Below are 14,590 nucleotides of genomic sequence, written 5' to 3'. Positions count from 1 at the left end.
GTGGCAAGCTAATTGGCAATGTTGTACTGGCAGCAGGTGACCCAGGTCCAGAAAAGTGGGGATGACTGAGGCGAGAACTCCACTCCAGGAGCCAACTCTGAAGACAGGAAAAAAGCAGATAAGTTTTCACACAGGATCTAGACTGAGCAATAATACACCACTGACTAACATGGGATAGCAGATACTCAGGCGATGACTAATTGAGCGCGCAGGTCTTATATGCTGCTGGAATAATTGCCCACAGGTGGTCAGCCAGGGAGGAGCAACCAATCTCCACCCAAAGGAGAAGGGCTGCTGTTGGAGAACTGCAGGGGCCCACCCAGACCATGACAGGAAGTTCTTAAACCTACAACTGATGTCAAAATAAGATCAATGGTGGATGTATGTCATGCAATCTGCCCTTTTTCGGATAGAGGGAGGCATTCATCCACTAGTATTTAAAGCTCCAACCACTGAGATCCACTCAGAAACAACAACTTGCTATAAAAACTACAAACGTGTGACTATATATAAAAATTCCCCGCTCACCCTGTGGGTGGTCAATCCTTCAAGCTCGGGTCCTCTACCAGAGGCCTGGGAGCTTGAGGGTCCTGCGCAGTATCTTAGCTGTTCCCAGGACTGCGCTCTTCTGGACAGAGATCTCCGATGTTGTCCCCGGGATCTGCTGGAGCCACTCACCTAGCTTGGGAATCACTGCTCCGATTACCACTGGGACCACCGTTAGCTTCACTCTCCACATGTCCTCGAACTCTTCTCTGAGCCCTTGGTATTTTTCCTTCTTCTTGTGTTCCTTCTTCCTTTTTTTTTTTTTTTTTTTTCACCTGTCCCGTTTGGTTCTTTTGCCATCAGAATTATTGTCTAAAGGCAAAGAAAGATGCCCATCGGATTTACTTTACCAAATGGACCATCCCAGCCTTGCCGTATTGGTCTATTTGATTCACCTTTGCTTTTATTGTTTATTTTATTTTATTTTCACTTGCTAAACACGGGACAGACTTGACTGGGGAAAAGAAAAGGGAGAAAGAAAGAGGGAAAGAAAATCAGCGGGGAAGAGGAACAGTGATAAGGGGCAAAAAACAAAAACCAACAAAACAAACAGACAAAAAATACATATATCAATCACCTGGATCACCTGTTGAGAAAGAAAAAAGAGAAAACAAGCAAAAAAAAGAGAGCAATATAATAAACAACATCGTCACGATGATCTATGTGAATATAACAGTAAATACTAAATATTGAATATTATTGTGCAGCATGTCAGATCGATAGCGCACAGTGTGCTTTGAGGTAGCAGCCAAAAAGGGTGTAGTTTGTGTGTGTGAGCACCCATGTGTACACCTGTGAGCATGAGCGCGCTTGTATTTAAAAGGTTCCTTCATGTAATGATCTGCTAGAGGGTGTGGGGGGCCATAGCCCCGTCCTCCAGGGCATGAAGCAGGTATGGAGGAGATCCAGGCTCCAGACATCCAGAGGCCCTCAGAGCACAAGAGACCAAGGAAGACCAACGGAGGGGCAGCCGCGCCACTATCCCGGAAAGAGCTGAGGAGAGCCCCAGATGAGGGGTCACTCAGCAGCCGCAGAGCAGAAGCCGGGGGGGGGTTGCAGTGACGTGCCCGTAAACTCCGCCAGCAGCCAGCTGTGCCAGAGTGACCGAGCCCCAGGCCGAGAGGCCGAGGGCACCCCACCCCCGAAGGGGCCCGAGCAAGCCCCAGGCTCAGCCCCACATTCCAGACCCCAATCGGACAGCCAACTCCTCCTCCCAGCCCCCCCGCCCCAACAGGCAACAGAGAACGGGGGTGTATGAAGACTCCAAACCTCCCTCCACCCGCTCATATGTAGTGTTGATGCATGTGTGTTCAAGGTGCATTTAAAACCCAGGAGGGCATGGAGCTCCGTCTTCCTGATGTTGCTGTCAATCACGACTGTTACATCGATCACTACGGCCGTCTTCGTCTGTTTGTCTACCACCACTATGTGGTTAGCCACCACCATTTTGTCCGTCTGTATTTGGAAGTCCCACAGGATCTTAGCTCGGTCATTCTCCACCACCCTTGGGGGCATCTCCCATTTTGACCTCGGGACTTCCAGGTTATACTCGGCACAGATGTTCCTGTACACTATGCCGGCCACTTAGTTATGGCGTTCCATGTATGCCTTGCCTGCTCCGTTATCTGCCGGTGGTACATACCGTGCAGGGGCCTGTCCTTCCATGATGGTTCCTCGCCTTCCTCCTCTTTCTTGGGTTTCTGCTGCCTGAGGTATTCACTGAGCACGTGGTCAGTTGGGGCCATCTTCATGATGTATTCGTGGATGTTCGTTGTCTCATCCTGGACTGTGGTGCTGACACTCACCAGTCCCCGGCCTCCTTTCTTCCGCTTAGCGTACAGCCTCAGGGTGCTGGACTTGGAGTGAAACCCTCCATGCATGGTCAGGAGCTTTCTTGTCTTGATGTCAGTGGCTTCTATCTCCTCCTTTGGCCAGCTTATTATCCTAGCAAGGTACCTGATCACGGGCAGGGTGGAGGTGTTGATAGCCCAGATCTTGTTCTTGCCATTCAGCTGACTCCTCAGGACTTGCCTGACCCTCTGCAGGTACTTGGTGGTTGCAGCTTTCCTAGCAGCCTCTTCATGGTTCCCATTTGCCTGTGGGATCCCCAGGTACTTGTAGCTGTCCTCTATGTCTGCAATGTTGCCTTCTGGTAGTTCAATCCCCTCAGTTCTGACTACCTTCCCTCTCTTTGTTATCATCCGACTACTTTTCTCCAGTCCGAACAACATTCCGATGTCATTGCTGTATATCCTGGTAGTGTGGGTCAGTGAACTGATGTCTTGTTCACTCTTGGCATACAGCTTGATGCCATTCATGTACAGGAGGTGGCTGACAACTGCTCCATTCTGTAGTCGGTATCCGTAGCCAGTCTTGTCAATGATCTCACTGAGGGGGTTCAGGCCTATGCAGAACAGCAGTGGGGACAGAGCATGTCCTTGGTAGATCCTGCACTTGATGGTGACTTGTGCTATGTGCTTGAAGTTGGCCTCTAGTGTTGCCGCTATGATGCCTGACAGAAGCTTCCACGTGGTGCTGAGACAGATTATTGGTCGGTAGTTGGAGGGGACCGGTCCCTTCTGGGGGTCCTTGAGGATCAGGACTGTCCGGCCTTCGGTTAGCCATTTTGGGTCCCTCCCATCAACTAGCCCCTGGTTCATTTGTGCTGCCAGATGCTCGTGGAGTGCAGTCAGCTTCTTCAGCCAGTAGGCGTGGTACTGTGCAACTCTTCATATTGGAGACCCTTTCTTGGATATCTGCCACTGTGATGGTTACTGGACCCTGTTCAGGGAGGTTGCTGTGGTCTGCCCTCACATCCACTACATGCCAAGAGGTGTGGCTTTGCTTTTATTTTGCTTTTATCTTTCAGGTGTCATGCCTCCACCTATTGGGCGATTCAAAGTTGAATGGCATGTGTCTTTTGGCTGGTCTGGGCTCAGTAGGCAGATCACTCGCCGAGGATCATTATAAATGAGCAGCCCCCTGGCCAGCTGCCGGCTGCTGGCTTCTGACTCATGAGAGACTTTTGTGTGAAGGCTTTTGTGTATATTGAGGCAGAGAGTGTGGTGGGAGGCGGGGCAGGTAAGCTGGGGTACCCTATACAGTGGCTGCAGAGTTTTTAATTGTTAGACACACTAGGTTATGCGGTTGATGCCACTTTTTACTGACCTTTTTGTCGAGTAGCTAGATAGGCCCTTTTGTTTTGCATTCTGTTTTATTTAAGCCCAGGGAAGCTGTCGACCTCTTTTTGTTTTATTAATTTTTTTGATTTGGCTCAACCGCCCAGTCCTCCTCCCCCACCTTTTTCTTTTGCTAAGTTTGACTACCAAGGCAAACAATCAATAAATCCTGCCTAGTTGTTAACTTTCCTGTTGTCCTCCTCCTTCATTGATTTTGGTTGTCCAGTGTTGCTGTCTCCTCCTTGCCTTTGCCTCCACCTTGGTGGGGGGGACGTATCAGTATTCCAATCAGTATCACTGAAACACCACTTCTTCACCCCCCTTATATCCTGTGTCTCTATACTCAGCTCTATCTAGATCATTATAGGATAATGGTCACTACCTACAGTTGTCTCTTTTAATACCTGCCATGAGTCTGACACTAATGTAAGGTCAACTGCTGGTTCTGCCCCTGTTCTAACATTCATTCTTGTACCGCCTCCATCATTTAAACACATAATTCTTTATCTCTATCAATTCCTTAATCACTGCTCCATTCCAATCATTACCATTGCCCTATAATGTGCTATGTTGATTCAAGTCCCCACACCAAATTACTTTTCCCCTTAAATATGTATCAAGTTTCTCCACTGATAACAGTTTGTTAGCTGGATTTTAAAAATTTACCACAATGCTGCCATTTCCTCCCCAGATTTCAAGTATAATATATTCTAATTGTGTTCCTATAGCTAAAACTCTATATTGGATCCCTTGTTTCACAAATGTTGCACATCCTCCTCCATTATCCTCCTTTCTATCTCTGCAGACACTATCATAACCTTTAATAACAAAATCCAAAGTAGGTTTAAGCCAGGTCTCCTGAATACAGATTATTTCTCATTTCTTTTTGCATTTTTTGATGAATCCTTTAAACTCTTGTCCATTTGCAATCAAATGTCTGGCGTTCCACTGTAAAACATATAATATAATATATAAATATATACCGCTTTCCCCTCCCCTCCAAGTCTTTTATTGATATGTTCCCAAGATATTGGGATCTTTAATACCAAAAAAACCTCTCTGCTCCTTGAACATTTTTTTTTTTTTTTTCCCGTTTTGTGTTATACTTGATCTGTGCAATTTATAACATAGGCAATGAACAAAATCATCTTCTCCATTGTCAGTCCTGTATGAGTTCCATGTGTTTGTACTAATTCTGATGGTGACATTGGTTGAACCTTTCCTGTCTCGTCCTTTGCCTTCTCTACCCTCTTGACAGCCTCTGCGTGACTTATGTTGTGAGCTGCTTTGACTTGCTTGACCTCCATGGCCTTCTTCCTTACTTCACAACCCCCATAACTCACCCTGTGCTGCCCCCCACAGTTACTGCATTTATCCTGTACATTTTCCCCATACTCGTCATATTGGTGTTCCCCTCCACATCTGGGGCACCTCTGCTTCCCTTTGCAAACTGCAGTGACGTGTCCGTATCTTTGCCATCTTAGCACCTGAGGGGTGGCGGCACGTATGGTCTAACAGGAAAGCACCTGCATCCTATTTTAACTCTATCTGGCAGGACAGCCTCCTGAAATTCCAGTAATACTGACAATCTACTGACCCATCCATCCATCCATCCATCCATTCGCTTCCGCTTATCCTTTTTTTCAGGGTCGCGGGGGGCCCTGGAGCCTATCCCAGCTGTCATAGGGTGAGAGGCGGGGTACGCCCTGGACAGGTCGCCAGTCTGTCGCAGGGCTAACACACAGGGACAGACAACCATTCACACTCACTCGCACATTTACACCTAGTGGCAATTTGGATTATCCAATTAACCTATCCCCACAAGCTGCATGTCTTTAGACGGTGGGAGGAAGCCGGAGTACCCGGAGAGAACCCACGCAAACACGGGGAGAACATGCAAACTCCACACAGAAAGACCCCGGCCTGATGGTGGAATTGAACTCAGGACCTTCTTGCTGTGCGGCAACAGTGCTAACCACCGTGCCACCGTGCTGCCCAAGCTACCGACCCTCTCCCCATTAATTGTTTTTAACAGTCTTTTTACTTTACTGTCCTCAACACTATGAATACACCCCTTTAGCTTTTCTAGATCCTCTTCAAGAGGAATACCTGTAATCACCCCCCCGTGTCACTTTGTTTTCTGCTAAGATCCTCTTGTCTCCTACGGTCTTCTTACAAATGCTTTCAGCATTCAACACCTTATTTTTCTGTTCTTCTGTCTTAACCACTATAAGTAAGTTTCCATCCCTGAGAATTTTAGCCAGCTGAACTTCTCCTAACTTCTTTTTCAGTTCTCTAGATAAAGCTACTGGGCTTAGCTGCACATCCTCACCTTCCTTCGTAAACTTCAGAATTATTTTAAATTCCTCCCTCACTGTCTTCCTTCGAACAACCCTCGACCCCTCATCCGAACTGTTCTCCTCCAAACTCCGTTCACTAGTCTGTGTCCCAAACAAACTTGCCTCCTCTCTCCTGCTTCTCCCTCTTCCTGATCTTCCCCCACTAACAACCGGGGTCATTCACCATTTTGAAATGGGGAGTGGAATTGCCATTTTAAAAAACATTTTGAAAATCAGCTTTTTAATGTGGAATTAAAAAATGAATTTACAAATGCAGAATTTATTCTACAATTCATTATTTAAGCACAGAATTCTTTATTGCGATGCGCGTGGCTCTTGTGCGTGGAACTCCAAAGTGTTCAAAATTAAATAAATAAATAGGTCATGATGAAATAAATAACTATGTGAATAAATAAGACACAGATATGTAATGTGAGAATGATATTGTGAAATAATGGAACACATTTTGAAAAAATGCTCATTATTGTGAAATATATTACATTCTGCTATATAAATTTATTTATTATTGTGAAATATTATTTCATGGTCATTATTTTTCACAATAACAGAGATTATTCCTGAGCCATTTTATTTATTTCAAGCCGTTTTTATTCCAAAATGTCCTTTTTTCAAAGTCAGTCTTTATTTCAAAATCCCGTTTTTCCCGATGGTCTATTTATTTCATAATGCGACTTTTCAGCAGAATGACTTTGTCTGTCAATCAAGAGAGACAGGGGAGAGCCAGTTGTGTGATTGGTTGGTCCTTTACTCAGACATAAGTAATAGCACATGAAGTGTCAATTTAGGTTTAATGGTGCAATGCGTCTCCTATGCAGACGGCGGCAGTATGCAGCTCAAAATAACGTTAAGGCACCGACAAATGCAAAACACTGGGCGCGAATAACGTTACAGGTGTATCAATGCTTGTGAAGGATATGGTTGCAGGAGATAAGTCCGTTCTGAGTTACTCAGAGAACTTGCTAACCGCTTAGATTGTACGTCTTCACCTCAGTCTGAGAGAGCATTGCAGCAGTGTACTGGAGATGAAGCGGTCCCTGGTCCAAGTTCTCATCAAAACAGCACAGTGTTAACGTTAGCAAATGCTAACGCTATCACAGCTAGCTCCACTCCACAAAACGCTGTTCAGGGTAAGTAACGATATGTTATTACGGCTCAGTCTGTCTGTCTGCCAAAAATTAGCTTTTTAATCAGTTCAGTCACAGATTTTTTTAATGCTGTTTTTATCATAGTAAAGAATTCCATAAATTAGGTAAGAGAAAATAATTGTCTTCTAGGTTAATGTCTGTATTACTATTTACATTGTTGTAGGTAATAGTTATTCATGACTGTTTTAAAGTGGCTTATCTTCTGTGCTAATATGGAAGACAAGTAATCTATGTGAAAGAAAAGAAAGCAATTTTAGTTCAACGTAGTGATTTTGTAAGTGGGTATAATTTGAAAATGCTTTTACTAGTACAGTGGATGTTCTTTAAATATTTAACATTTAAAGTGTGTGTCACTTTACGGAAGCCAACTTCAGTTTTGGTTTGGTCTCACCATTGTAGGTCATAACACGAACAAGTCATCAAGTCAAGCAGCTGAGGAAAGGGCTTAAGGAGACCATGGTATGGCCGCTTCTGACAGAAAGATCAGACATCATTCCTCTTTTCTTACCAAGGGAATCAGAGACTGCTCCCTGTTGTGAGGTAAGGTCAGGTCACATCTTTTAACATCTGAATAGTAAAGGTATTTGGTTAATTTATGAAGGATGCACATTAATTGTTGACACAAAACACCAATATGCTATTTTGTATGCTTGGGTTAGTTGAACAGCTGGGTTACATTTAATAAAAATACACCTAATGTTGCTGACGCTCCGAGACCACAAGATAAGTAAAGCTATAAAATGACTGTGGCCTGCCACAGAAGATGAAGATGAGGAGGAAGAGAAATGCTCTCGAGGATAAATGCAGAGTGGCAGGCTACCTTCGGTCCTTCATTGAAAATGGTAAGTCTGCTGCGATAGGTATTTTGCCATTGGTTTTCTCTGATTATACTTTAGTAAATTACATACAGTCCAGTGATCTTGGGTCATTAACAAAGTACACTATAGTATAATTTTGTTTTGTTATTTGCTCCATACTGCCTCCATGCAATACATAAAAAAACAGAGTGGTGGCATTATCAGTTGCACTATAATTGTATGTAGACTACTTTTAGCTTTGTTAACATAAAAATATCTATAACAGCTACAACAGCAATTTGAGTGGGGCAAAAATGTCTGTTGCCCTGTATGCAAGTGGTCATCTTTTATGGTATTTCTCCATAAAAGATTCAAAATAATGAATATAGGATGTCATTATAGTTTAAAACAATCTTCTGTTGCAGCATCTTGTGCACAACGAAAAGCCCTCATCAAATTTTCAACAGGATGGGAAGTCTTGCCGAGAGAAATGACTGTGGAAGTGGTCAACAGCAGTCTTCCAAAGTCTTCCACCTGTTTTAAAGTTCTACGTCTTCCTGCACACTACTGTACCTATGAGTCATTTCTAATGGACATTCAGGTGTGTCTCAACTCTACTGACTCAGGTTTTGCTCTGGTTTAGGATTGATTCCATAACCACATGGTAAGATTAGACCATTTCTTCTTTCTTGCATCACATTACTGTATTCAGTGTTCAAAGAAACGGACAATCTAGTGAGTTCTAGTTCCTTTTAATACACTTGACAGTGAAAAATGCACAGTACAGGTGAGCATTTATGGTTTGTTTTAATATAAACTGACAAAGAGTTCAGATATCAAAATCAGTTGTTCACTGTACATTATAAATTACACAGTATGTTTTGTTTATACTCGCTACTGGTACAAAAAAAATTTCTAGAAAAAATTATTTGAATTAAGATGTTACACTACTGTACTGTGTTCATTGTATTAAATCTGCTCAGAGTTGACATGTACTGTACATCCAACCAAGAAATGAATATCATTAAAGTGACAGCTGTGTAAAACAAATCCTGTTTTATAGCCATTCACTGTTTTGTTGAAAATGAAATTGGTTATGCTGTTTTGAGTCAGTATTAGCTACAAAGCCATAGATGTAGAAATTTTTAAAAAAAAATCCTCCTGACATAGAAATTGATTAAATTTGATAGTGTCTGTTAGGGTTCAATGTTGAGAGAAGGAATCCATAAATAACCACAGATCCGGGCGTGTGCAATTTAGACGGCATTTTAATGAACACATGTGTGAGTTCAACAACCCAATCAGTATTGAACTGTCTTTACCATATTCAGACAACAGTTTTATAGGGTTAAGATAGTACAGCCCCCTTTTCTGTTGCTAGGCAGATTTAAACAAAGCATACGTCAACTCAAAACCACAAATGTTCTGTCAACAACCTTTAACATATTTTTAAAGAACATTGTCTTCGGGTCGGTGCTTCCCCTCAGCTCGTCTTCGCTGTCGCTTATCTCCTAGGACATCTGTTGCACTTCCTCTAAGCACGTCGGCACAATTCTGCATTTGCAGCAAAAATACATCTTCACTTCTGCCCTACCAAAATAGATCTACTATGGTGTGTATGTGTGTGTGTGACGCGTGCGGGGGGCGTGCATGCTGTGTACTGCCGCGACGTGTCATGACCTCTCACTATTTGTGTCTGTATATGTCTCGCCTTAAATGCTCTCACATCTCACCCGTTACACTTCTGACCTTTCACCAGAACAGAGGCTCATCCTTACATATAATAACCTAACTGGAACTATATATGTAATCTACTGAATAAATGTTTTAATCAAAAGCCTCTACTAAAAGCTTAAATCAAAGATAAATGCATAATAAACACCCTACTCTTTGGCTTGCGCTCACTCTGCTTTCGGTTTCACTTCTGCAAAACCTGCAACTTCAAAAGCCTATAACTTCCTGTCTCATTTCGGTTTATAGATTCAACTCAACAGTTTAAAGTGGTTCTTACTGGACCTGTAATAAAGACTAATATGATACCCATACATTTGAATGCAATATCAATACCTCTTGTATACATATGCTTGCTATATGTTTATGATGCAACAGTAATGACAGTAATACCAATAATAACAAAATAATAAATCAAAATGACAAAACATACCACCTCCTTCTCCACATGTCTTTCTACAAGTGATTTTGAAGTATGGTTATGCAAGAAATAGGGTGTGAACATATTGCACCTGCTTACTTTGAAGAGTTAAGGTGTGTTATCAAACATAAGTTTGAGTGACTGAACAGTTTCACAGTAGGCATCCAAAGCTTGACTGAGTGAAACGTTGTTGTTTGGTAGCACAGCAGGGTCTCGTTCATTCAGTGCACGTGGGAGCTGAATGTCAGGAATGGTGATCTCATTTGATGGGCGGTGATTATGTGGTCCTGTCCAGTCCACACCATAATCCTCATCAACCTGAAAGAGCATGCACATGTCTTAAATATAAACTGAAGAGGTGTTTCCTGCAGCTGTTCCTAGATGGACTTATTGAGTCTGCCAGGGCCTATGTGAGTTGCTTAGGCATTGGCTACCACCTAATTATTCATTCACCCATTCTAGGTCAGGATTGGTTCCCTTCAGGTATAACAAATTTAACTTTGTTTAAAGTATTGCCATCTATACCTGACAAATGGGATAAAAGGAGAGAATGGCTTGGGAGACATTTCCACTTACAGGAAAAAAAATGTTGGTACACCAACTTGCACAGTAGAAATAAACTCATCTCCACTACAGATAGCAGAGTTTTACATACAAGAACAAATACGGATCAAATAGTCATGTACCTGTGACAAATCTTGTCCCTCCTTTCTGTGCAGCAACCAGAGGTGCAGGGGTGAATGGTTGTTTGCTTTTCTGAGTCCGTGCTGATTCCATGCTTCCTGGAATGACTGAAGATGATGTTCAATGTGATGCAAAAAGCATCTGTGCAGAGCAAACAAGTGAATTTTTTCACCAGGGTTGAGCAGTCCTTGAATCTCCAGCTGGGTGAAGATGTTTTCATATACATCCCTCCACAGGCGCTCAATGCCGATTTCCATCTATATGCCAAAGGTGATTTGCTGCTGGTACACTGTACTGAAAACGCCTTGCAGTCTTAATAGATAACCGTCGCATCTTGACCCCTTCTGGATTGACTCGTCTCATTGAATCCATCAGTCGAAATCCTGATTAACAAACAGATCATGTCTTAGTACTAACAACTACAAAAAGACTGTATTGTAAACACTGTAATGCATATGGGACAGATCATCATTGCTTCAGGTAAGTATCCAGGTGCTGTACAGATTTACTGAGGAGAGAGAATCGTGTACGGACTGGTTCAAACAGGAACATAACTGCATAACAGTGATAAGAACATGCTAATCATTTTTGATGGAAACATTAAAATATCACATCAAGGCCACACTGACACATGCTTTCCAGGCCGGAAACTGGTGTTTGGATATTTAAACAATATCAGCTTACTTTGAATGTATATGCCTCTGGATCGTAGATGTCCCATCATCATTCTGCAGTCGGCATTTGGGTGATGATGCTGAATGTCCAGCACTTTTGAATCCAAATCCACATCTCCAATAGAAGAATTCCTATCAGATTTTCTGCACATAAAACATTTTTGTCATATAACAGCAAATCTCAAAGTTTTCCAATTAATACTGAAAGAACCAAGGATGTAAATGTATTCTTGTTTTAGCTTTACTGAAGACACCAGAGAAAGTATGTTTATAATGCTGCTGAAATAGACAAAACCATTTAAATAAACTCGCTATTTAACATCAACTTTGTAATGTGTTCTCAGAGAACAATCAACTGCAAACAGCAATGAAACCTTCAACTATGTACTATTTAAAGCACTAATGACCCTGTTGTCTAACAAGATGTGATAAGTAAGTAGACTGTGGAAAGCTCATGGGTCTACTCTCCGTATAAAAGGTTCCTACAGGTTCCACTGCCCCCAGTCTCTGAGTTAACACACTAACAGCTAACACTGCGCCGGCTAAACGTGTCTCAACGCCGAGATGGCGCCGATAGCTTTAGCCGTAGCTGCCCCACTTAGACAGTAACAAAAAAAAAAGTAAGCGATAATATTTCATTGTCAAACGTCATAATTAAGGTCAACATCTAAACAATGCTGTGTACAGAATCACACAGGTGTTCAATTACAGCATAAACTTACCTTAGACCTTCCTCCGTCATTTTCCTCCTAATTGTGCTCGGAGACACAGAAAACATATCGGCAATTACCCCGATGGTTATCCCAGACAGCACTAAAGTCCTGAGTGCTGCACCGGGATTTCAAGACGTGGACGACCAATATTTGAAGACTGTTCTTCCTCAGCGTATTCCAAACGAACACGGTGCTGAATTGATCTTAAACCTTCGACAATGTTGTCATCGATGCTAACATCTTGAAGAGCAATTATCATCCCAAGCATTTCAGAAACATCATCTAAACGACTCAAAACAGTATCTACTGGTAAATGATCCCTCTCTGATTTGCTTAAATGAGCAGAACTGACTGAAGTTCACACCAGTCCGCCATCCTCCGTGACTTTTGACCTAGCACGCTGTTGCTAGCTGTAGCAGCCGTCCGCCGAGCAGGTATCCAGGAAAACTAGTCGATGGTAAACGATAAGCCAATAGGCGCAAAGGTCCAACCCACTTACATTGATTGACAGACAGTCATTCTGCTGAAAAGTCGCATTATGAAATAAATAGGCCATCGGGAAAAACGGGATTTTGAAATAAAGACTGACTTTGAAAAAAAGATATTTTGGAATAAAAACGGCTTGAAATAAATAAAATGCCTCAGCAATAATCTCTGTTATTGTGAAAAATAATGACCGTGAAATAATATTTCACAATAATAAATAAATTTATATAGCAGAATGCAATATATTTCACAATAATGAGCATTTTTTTCAAAATGTGTTCCATTATTTCACAATATCATTCTCACATTACATATCTGTGTCTTATTTATTCACATAGTTATTTATTTCATCATGACCTATTTATTTATTTAATTTTGAACACTTTGGAGTTCCATACAATACACTATACTGACATTGAGAATGTTAATACACTGGGGACAAAATGATATGCATGTACGCAAAATTTCCATATAATAATCCTTAACTTGCTTTATGTGTTTATATAATAGTCAACATTGATGACTGGCAAAACAAACAACACCGGGAAGGGAAAAATATTAAAAAGCACAGATACACAAATCAACAATCTTGCTGTGTTGTGTGTGTGTGTGTGTGTGTGTGTGTCACAAAATATATTTGATAATGAGGGTGAGGAGCTGCAATAATGTTCTCCCAGGAGCTAGAGGCAGACAGAAAAAGATACAGGTGACCCAGGCCATCCACCGCCCCCAAGGTTACTGAAGAACTGAGGCCTAGTCCCAGTCCACAAGCTTAAATCTGTACATTTAGCACTCTTGAGCACACAGGGATCAATAAAATATTAATCTATCCATCTAGGCCTGCAAAACATAACAGCACAGAGTCCTCAGTTAATGAGTTTGGACAAACTAGAAATAAAAAAAATATCACGATAACAAGAAGATGTAATGTTTACAATCTGTTCAAGGCTGTGCAGTGTGTATTCCTGCATATTGTTGTGTTTTCTGCATTTAGAAGAGCTACAGTACATTAGTTATTTTTGTACATAAAATATCATTCTTCATGAGTCAGCTTTAGGTGTGGGGAGCCTTTTTCTTTTAAAAGCCTAAAAAAGCTGTTTAGGCTAGGGAGGCAGATGAGAGCCTATATTTTCTTTTCGATCTTCATGGTAGGTAAGTTAATTGTGTTTCCTTTCTAGAATGTTTTTGTTTCTTGTTTCAGGCGTGCTATTAAACCCCGATCCTTTTGTCCCCATGATAGAACAGAGAAAACCGACTCATAGTGTGTTAAAACATTTATATTTCTTTTTATTCAATCATCTTCCGGAAGAGAGAGACCCCTGCACAGCTCAAACGCCAGCTGCAAGAGCTCTAACATTAGAATCATAAACTGTGTCTCATATATGTGTTATTTTGGTACTTTACACGTCACACAGTCTCAAACATTGCTTATATGGAAAGTTCCTCTTTTCTGTGTGTTACGTGTCTGCAGGCTGCATGTTTTCTTTCCCTCTCCTTTTGTTTGCTAATCCCTTAGGTCGCAGACTGCAGGCTGATGTCAATCTGGGGATGCCCAACCAATTAGAGGAGGGAGACCCTGATTGGAAAAACCAGGAGTGCACACCTTGATAAGGAGACTCACCTGTGGCTGGGCGCGGCCTCTCTTCCCTCCTTTGAAATGTTTGGCTCATGTGTAAAGCTCCTCTGCTGTGTTTCTTTTGTTTGATGGTTGTGGTGGGAGTAAAAGTGGACTAGGTAAGTTTGGGGACCCCATACACTTACTCACGTAGAGACTCTTTGTTAGAAACACTAGGTAAGTAGGTTGGTGCCACCCATGTAATTTTGAGCTTGTTTTGAGTTGTGGTTTAGGGACTT

General features: G+C 42.1%; 1 long non-coding RNA gene across 1 annotated transcript; it reads right to left on the bottom strand.

Moving 5' to 3' along the window:
• Positions 1 to 10,214: 10,214 nt before the first annotated feature.
• Positions 10,215 to 12,564, bottom strand: LOC120439312. Its single transcript, XR_005612544.1, has 4 exons — positions 12,260 to 12,564; positions 11,548 to 11,681; positions 10,866 to 11,246; positions 10,215 to 10,497 (listed from the first exon to the last, which is right to left on the bottom strand). It is a non-coding gene; the product is annotated as an uncharacterized LOC120439312 (long non-coding RNA).
• Positions 12,565 to 14,590: the final 2,026 nt, after the last annotated feature.

Source organism: Oreochromis aureus, linkage group 3, assembly GCF_013358895.1.
Source record: "Oreochromis aureus strain Israel breed Guangdong linkage group 3, ZZ_aureus, whole genome shotgun sequence".
Lineage (NCBI taxonomy): Eukaryota > Metazoa > Chordata > Actinopteri > Cichliformes > Cichlidae > Oreochromis > Oreochromis aureus.
The sequence above is the reverse complement of the archived record's forward strand: the minus strand, read 5'-3'. Positions and strand labels throughout refer to the sequence as shown.